This window comes from Diachasma alloeum, unplaced genomic scaffold (genome assembly GCF_001412515.2).
Source record: "Diachasma alloeum isolate Michigan unplaced genomic scaffold, Dall2.0 Dall_scaffold_00213, whole genome shotgun sequence".
In the NCBI taxonomy this organism is placed as follows: Eukaryota; Metazoa; Arthropoda; class Insecta; order Hymenoptera; family Braconidae; genus Diachasma; species Diachasma alloeum.
In genome coordinates, this window is record NW_021680378.1 from 68,481 (window position 1) to 77,499 (window position 9,019).

The window sequence follows — 9,019 nt, forward strand, 5'->3', positions numbered from 1 at the left end:
CACCCGACCGCCGCGGCGCGGACAACTAGGTCCAGAAGACCCAATTTGCCTCGTGCACGTCCTCCTACTTCGGTCTATTACTTCATCATAATTTATTACGCGAACTTGAGACGGAAAAATTTATGGGTTTGGGGGAATTGCTCCATTTTGTATTTTTAGAAAATAGGTTTTTACTATTTTCATCAGTCTCGATGCATTCTCGGCACAATTGAGGCTAAAAATTGCGGTTTTCGTTGAAATTGGTGATTATAAATTTTTAGTGACAATAATCATGGAAAAATTGTATTTTTGTGAAGAAATGATTGAAGTAGATCATTTTTAATTCAAGAAATCATTGTCTTTTTGTTTGTACAATAGAAATTATTGAAAATTTGTGAGGGGACGGGATAATGACGTCACAACTCGCTACACTTCGGGGTGGACTCACTACGAGGCGCCACTTCCGCTCCAGTGTTGAGAATTAGAGATGCAAATGGATCACGTGATCCGTCACGTGACGAGGTGTTTGTGGCGGCTGTTACAATTCCCCCTTCCTTTATGACCGTCACAATTGGCCAAAAAATATGACTGTCTTGTTTCATCTGTCTGATGCAACTTAATTTTTTTTATCAATTCTCATTTTAATTCATTTCCTATTAGCGTAATGTCCATTTTGGAATGAAAATCACGGTTATTTGGTATCTCTATAGTTGGAACAATTTTTTTATTTATGACTGTCATCATGCATCTGTATGGATTTTTGACAACAATTCGCGTATAAATTATTTTTGACCGCCGTTAGCAGGTAAAAAATTTGTGCGTAGACCGCCATTTTCTGGTCGTATGACGCGATCTCAAGATCATTTTGCATCTCTAGAGAGAATAAAGTGAGGTTAATCATCGGTTGTGATCAACGATTCTTTCGTCCATTTATGTATACTACTGTTTGAAATAATGTTCTAAATTATATCACCTTACTTCTGCCAATCGCACTGATTTAATTTCGCAAAACACAAATTAGACGGGAGATGGCGCTGACTGACCGGACTTATGACGTAAATGTTGTAGCAACAATTCGTGTAGAACATAATAACATCTCTCGTGTAGAAATTACTTGTGACTACCATTTGCAATTGAGAAATTTATGCGTCACATGACCGTCATTTTTTCGTCGTATGACGTCGCATCACAAAATTATTTTGCGACATTTATTTATGTCATTATTGAAAATAGTGTTCTAAATTATACTACCTCACTTCTGCCAATCGCACTGATTTAATTTCTCAAAACGCAAATTCGACGGGAGATGGCGCTGACGGACCGGTATTGTGACGCAGATGTGACAACAATTCGCGGAGAAATTATTTGTGACTACCATATGCTGTTAGGAAATTTGTGCGTCACATGATCGCAATTTTTTCATCGTATAACGCGATCTTAAAATAATTTTGCATCTCTAGAGAGAATAAGTGAGGTTAATCATCGGTCGTGATTAACGATTCTGTCGTCCATTTATCTATGCCATTGCTTGAAATAGTGTCCTAAATTATACCACCTCACTTCTGCCAATCGCACTGATTTAATTTCTCAAGACGTAAAATTCAACGAGAGGTGGCGCTGACGGGTCAAACTTGTGACGTCACATTCAAGGTCACAAGAGCATTATTTCAATCCCTTATTTATTGCCAAAAAAACTATTTGGAAAATTCAACTTGTTTATTTATTTCATTTAGACGTGATTTGACATGATTCATAAAAAAATTTCCCAGTCGTATTTATATATACTTTAACGTTGAATGAAACACAAAAATCATGTCACGTATTCTCACATTCCTCAACCGCTGACATTAAAAATTCACGAAATAAAATGCTCGAGCACCAAGTTTTGCTTCGACAGACGAATTCTAACGAGTGATAGCTTCATTCTCTTCTGTTTATGCCAGCGCCAAAACATTTAACGTTATTTTTCATTCTCTCCATTGAGGAAAAATGAGTTGAATCAAGCAATTAATCCCAATGGAATGGAATCAAGCGGTGAATGAAAAAAAATGAAAATTTTTTTCGACAAACGGAAATGCACTTGTCATTGCAGGCAAAAGGTTCTTTCGATTAAAATTACATTCAGTACAATTTTGCGGGCCGTCGTTGACGTCATGTCTGTCATTCACATTGGGTCCATACGCGCGTTAATAAGAGGATGGAGGAGGAAAGTTTTTTGAGGAGAGTGGACTGATACTTTTTATTTATTTATTTTCGGTCATTTGCGGTTGTGCCGGGACTCGCAGAAGGAGTGAGAGAGAAAGAGCGATAGAGATAATGATGGGGGGAGGGGGAGAGGGAGAAGTGACGTAAGGTATACAGTGTCACAGTCTCTTTCTCCTGCGGACGGACAGACAATCTGGCGTCTAGACACACCAAAATAATGACGCGGCAATTCAGCGGAAATAATAGAACAAAAAATTGAATATTTTTCTGAAATTTTTATGGAGATAATTTTCAACTTCCCGATTCAAACTGAGGAAGTTGTAATTGCCACATAAATCAAATGTGAAATTTCCATGATTTTACGCACGAAAAAAATTAATAGAAAAACCTGCCGAATTCGCTGGACAATTCTATTCGATTTCTATTGAATTTTCTATTAGTTTTTGGTTGATTCTATTGACATGTTTCATGGAATATATTCAGTGGAAAAAGTTCATAGAATTTGGTTATTTTATTGAGATAACATTTTCTCAGCTCGAATTTTCCTTTTTTTTTCATCAAGAAAATCAAACAAAAATGTGGAAAATTTGAGCTGAGGAAATTCTATAGAAATTACCTCAATAGAAGAAGTTGTGTAAAAAATCCAATTCTATGAATTTTTTCTATAGAATATTCTCTATATTCGCTATACAATTCTATTGGATTTATATTCAATTTTCTATTAGTTTTTGGCTGATTCTATTGACATGTTCAATAGAAAAGATTCTGTAGAAAAAGTTCATAGGATTTGATATTTCTATACATCTTATTCTATGAAGGTCTTTTCCATAGAATTTCCTCGGCTCACATTTTCCAAGTTTTTTCATTCTACCTTTCTTTTCTTTGCATCAAGAAAATCAAGCAAAAAACTTGGAAAATTCGAGCCGCGGAAATTCTATAGAAAATATCTCAATAGAATAAGTTGCGTAGAAAACCAAATTCTATGAACTTTGTCTATAGAAAATTTTCTATATTCGCTACATAATTCTATTGGATTTCTATTGAATTTTCTATTATTTTTTTCGCCGATTTTACTGACATGTTCAATAGATAAGATTCTGTAGAAAAAGTTCGCAGAATTCGATTTTTCTTTACATCTTATTCTATTGAGGTCTTTTCTATAGAATTTCTTCCGTTCACATTTTCCAAGTTTTTTTCATTCTACGTTTCTTTTCTTTTCATCAAGGAAATGAAACAAAATTGAAATAAATGAAGAAGAAATTGAAACAAATGAAGAAAATTTTAACCGAGAAAATTCTATAGAAAATACCTCAATTCTATTTTTTTTTGTCAGTGTTGCAGGTGACCGATGGGGTTTCCACGGGCTAGGGGCTACTAGCCACTCAAGGCCTCATAGAGTCGTATAGAGCCGGAGGGGGTTGTTTGATTGATGTTTGGGGGATTTCCAGCTAAAGATAGTTTTGCGAGGGCATTGTGTACATACGCATATATATATATATATATATATATATATATATATATATATATATATATATATATATATATATNTAAGTAGTTATTTACATTCAAAGTTTATATAAGTCGCCACGCCGTTTTCCACGTCACTCTACTTTGTATGAGATTTGTACCAGCTATGCTGTCTTTCTCGAAATCAATAATAATAATAATAATAATAATAATAATAATAATAATAATAATAGTAGTAGAATAAGTCCGATAGAAAAATCGAATTCTATTGACTGCTTCGACAGAATATTTTCTACTGAACATATCAATAGAATCGGCCAAAAAGTAATAAAAAGTTCAATAGAAATCTAATAGAATTGCCTAGCAAATTCGCTAAGTTTTTCTAGGAAATTTTTTCATACTTGTTGAAGACATGTGTGTATTTTTTCAGTTGTACAATTACGGGAAATGGTTCGATTTTTTGGATATTTATTTTTTTTGCATACAAGAGACATTCCTTCTCTTTTTATGATAATCATGCAGAAAATTGATCATTCATGCGGTGAGGCCGCCAGACACGCGCCAGACGTCTCCATGAAAGATCAAGGATTGCGATGCATTTTTTCAAGACTTTGTTGTTTTATGGGAATTTCAGAGCGAGAACTTTCTGTTTTTGGTGGGTCAATGCTGATAACAGCCGATGCATTTTTTTTGTCGAGAGAAAGGTTTGACGGTGATATATTCTGGGAATTTTGAGTGGTATGGGACGCATCAATTAAATTCGGAAGACCTTTATTGTTCAGAGCTCAAGGACCCAATGCATGAGACATTCTACAATTTTATCGTTTCGTTTATTCAATAAAAATTATTAAAAATGTGCGCAGGGAGGGGATGATGACGTCACAACTCCGTATACTTTTTAGTCGACTCACTGCGAGGCGCCACATCCACTCCGATTTCGAGCGTAACGTGAGGTTAATCGTTGGGGGTGATCAGCCTCACTCTATTTTCTCTCTAAATTCTAATTCTCTTTGAATTTTGTGAATTTTTTAAATTCAAATTTCAATTGCGTCGGTAGTTGTCATTTATTCCACACGGGCATAACCTGCGTTATGAGCTTTTCTTGATGTTATAAATATTCTGATTCCAAACAATTGAAACGCAAAACACTCGTGACAATGGGAGTACCCCTCACAATAACGCAGCCAAAAATAAACTTGAAGATCGATCAAAAACAGAGCCGTTTTGTTTTCTGTTCTCCATCATTCTAAATCACTGATGTGAATTTACAAATGTTTATGCAACGATAGAACATTCTTCATTCAAATGTTTCTACAAGCGATATCAAGGATATTCGCGTAGTTAGTTGAACAATTTGCTTTCCTATTAAATAGAATGAAGGAAATATTTTTCAAAAAAAAAATTCTAAAACCATTTTATCAAGTTAATTCACTTTTATCGAGATGAGAATTTTCACAAGAAGTCTGATACAATTGATTAAAGAAGAAATATAATTCAACTGAAGAGAGACCTCCATTGACACGTGGATGAAGTACAGCCCGTCGCCTCTTATTTCTTGTTATTTTTCCTTCCAACGAGCCTCCGAGTGATGTAACACACTAGCCAATTTCATTATTTCCTCATGTCTTATTTTTAATTTTAAATCGTAAATTTTTCGAATCGAATTCATCAACTTTGAAAGGCCACTAAAACCGAAAGCTAACGTCAAGGTTGTCCATACGCGAAATCGTGACCACAAACAATTCTGAGAACATTAAAATAACAACAATAGTGCTCGTGATTAAATCGCCAGAATGGCCGTTTCATTCATGATAATCTCATTCAATTCGGATCAAAGTAAGAATCGGTTTCAGTCACTCTCGATACGGTTCTACCAGTTGAAGAAACGAAGATATCAGAATGTCATTCATACTCTGAGAAGTGTTGAACATTTCATGTGGAAAGAATTGTCGCGCATAAAAAAAATTCATTGAAAAACCTAGCAAATTTGCTTCAGAATTTTATTGAATTTCTATTGAATTTTCTATTAGTTTTTACGTAATACTATTGGACAATTCCGCGTATTTTTTTATTCAATAGAAACGTTCAATTGAAAATACATATTTGATTCTTCTATCCAACTGATTCTATTGAGATATTTTTGATAGGAATTTGTCGGCTGACATTTTCCCATTTTTTTTGCAAGATTTTTTAACAAAACGAGAAGAAATATATAGTGGAAAAACCTGGAAAATTTATGATGAAGAATTTCTATAGAAATTCCTCGGCTGAAATTTTTCAAGATTTTTGTTTGATTTTTTTAAACACCACGAGAAGAAGAATAAAGTAGAAAAAACCTAAAAAAATTATGACGCAGAATTCCTGTAGAAAATGTCTCAATAGGAAAAATTGTAGAGAAAGATAAAATTCTATACATTTTTTTCTACAAAATAGCTCCTATTGGACATTTTTCTATAGAATAACACGCGAGTCTGTTGCGAAATTCTTCAATAAACTCGACGAAAATTAGTAGAATTTCTATTAGACTTTCTATTATTTTTTGCCCAATACTATTAAAAAATTCTGCGTGTTGTTTTTCAATAGAAATGTTCAATGAAAAATATTCTATAGAAAATATAATTGAAACTGCATTTTTCTATGCAACTTATTCTATTGAGCTATTTTATACAGAAAGAATTCCACTAGAACATGTCTCCATAGGAAAAATTGTGGAGAAAGATGAAATTCTACAGATTTTTTTCTGCAAAATAGTTTCAATTAAAAAAAAACGCATTAAAGTTGCGGAATTCTTCAATAAAATCGACCAAAATTAGTAGAATTACTATTAAAATAATATATTAAAAACTTCTAATAGCCCAATACTATTTTAAATTTTAATAGTGCAATACTATTAAAAAATTCCGCGTTTTTTTTCAATAGAAATATTCAATGAAAAATATTCTATAGAAAATATAATTGAAACTGCAATTTTTTATGCAACTTATTCTATTGAGATATTTTAAATAGGAAGAATTCCACTAGAAAAGGTCTCAATAGGAAAAATTGTAGAGAAAGATGAAATTCTACAGATTTTTTACTGCAAAATAGTTTCTATAGAAAAACACGCAGTAATGTTGCGAAATTCTTCAATAAACTCGACGTAAATTAGTAGAATTTCCATTAGACTTTCCATTATTTCTTGCCCAGTACTATTAAAAAATTCCGTGTTTTTTTTCAATAGAAATTTTCAATGAAAAATATTCTATAGAAAATATAATTGAAACTGCATTTTTCTATGCGACTTATTCCACTGAGATATATTCAGTAGTAATACCCCGAGAGTTTCAAAATGATCGGGTATTTCCCGATAGCTTCGTTGCAAACAAACGAGAGTGTCAAGTTTTGTACGTTTAAAAATTTTCCTACAAAACTTGATACGATCGTTTGTTTGCAGGGAAGGTTGAGGGAAATACCCGATGCATTTTGAAGCTCGAGGGGTATTTGGAGGAGTATTTCCTCCATCGGACTTTCGGTCCCTGGAGGGCAGCATTTGATGTCAATGTGGTACAACCTACACTTTCGCATTTCAATTATTTTATTTATTCTCCCTTAGCAACGTGCCGTGGTTTTACCAAATTTTACCGATATAAAATCATGTAGGTTGTAGCACGTGACATCAAATGCGGCCCTCCTATTGGCCGAGATTCCGACGAGGGAAATACTCTATACAAATTCCTCGGCTGAAATTTCCCAATTTTTTAAATCTGATTTTCAAGAGAATTGGCGCCGAGGAATTCCTATAGAAAATGTCGCAGTAAAAAAAGTTGTCCACAGAAGTGAAATTCTACAGATTGCTTCTACAATCCCGCCATTTGCCTCATTGTAATCACTCCACTCGTCTCTCCCGTTTGACCCTTAATTAAGAGCGTTCGACGGTAGTGTTTCTATCGCTTCGGGTTGTGTTCGAAAAAAAAGTGAGAAGTCTCCATTATCTCTTCGCGACAGCGATACGACACCTAGGAGGCAGTCACGTTCCAAATTTTTGCGCTAGGCCATGGCTTGTCTTACTACGTCGCACATGTAATCCAATACAGCCTCTCTATAGTACTGCTCTCACTCATTCATAGCCGGAAGGGAGAATTCGAGAGATAGATGAGACGAAAAAAAATTCAGAGACAGAGAATCTTGGCAAATGGAAATACGAATACCCCGTGGGAGGGGCGAAATTTCGCTGATTGGTCATATGTCGCGCTGATATTTTCACACGGTTTGAGATGCCGAATTTTCACGCGTTATTTGACACTTGACATCTGCTCCATTTGTATTCCAATTATCTTAATTGGTATTTAAGATTCCTTTGAAGACTCTCATTCAAACAATGGGAATATAAATTTGTTTCCGGGGAAATTATTAATATTGATCAGGGAATATTCTTATTATGAATTTAAACAAGTGGGAAATTGCTGTTGTATTGCATATAATGTAGTTATTTTTGCTAATAAATTTTCAATATGCTTCCGAATGGTCATTGTGCACATAATTTTCTTCTATCATGGATAATTCATTCAGTACCGAAGCGGTAAACCGGGTTAAGTCGTTTTTGACGAATATCTCGGAATCTGAAAGTGATAGAAAAATTTTTGTCATAACCTTTTTTGTGGAGCCAATTGAGGGTTATAGAAAAGGTCATGAGAAAAATTTTGATATCTCTCCTAGATTCCGGGATATTCAGCAAAAACTGGCCAAAAGTCAAAATACACTTGACCCGGTTTACCGCTTCGCTACTGCATTGTTTATTTCATTTTATTGAATTGAGTAAGATTTCTTTTTAACTAATTTTGTCAGATTTTCAACTTAGTTGAATGTTATCATCATCATTATTCTTATTATGTCGTTGTTCTATACAACCGATTGTCTTTTTTACAGTTCTATCTCTCCCCTCAGTCCTTTGATAACATATTAATAGAAAAATTTTATTTATACATACTTGAATGAATTTGAAACATCAAATTTGAAGAAACCATCAGAAAGCTCACTTTCAGAGAAAAGTCATGAAAAATTCGGAATTTTCAACAATCATCATGAAAATCAAATCAATCAATATAGCTATCGTAATCATCTTTTAACTCCAACTTGATGGCACTAAAAAGAATATTTCAAACTATGATTGAATTCATTTGAAGCATGATATTCAAAGATATTCCCGGAATTCTAATTCTCAAAAAAAACAAAATTTTTGAAAATCTTCAAATGCATCAAAATAACGATTAATGCTATCGCATTCATCTTCGAACTCGGTCAAAGGACATCCAAACAATTTTTTCAAGCCATCATTCAATTAATTGAGAATATTTTTTTAGTTATCGTGGGGCAACCGATTTTCGAAAAA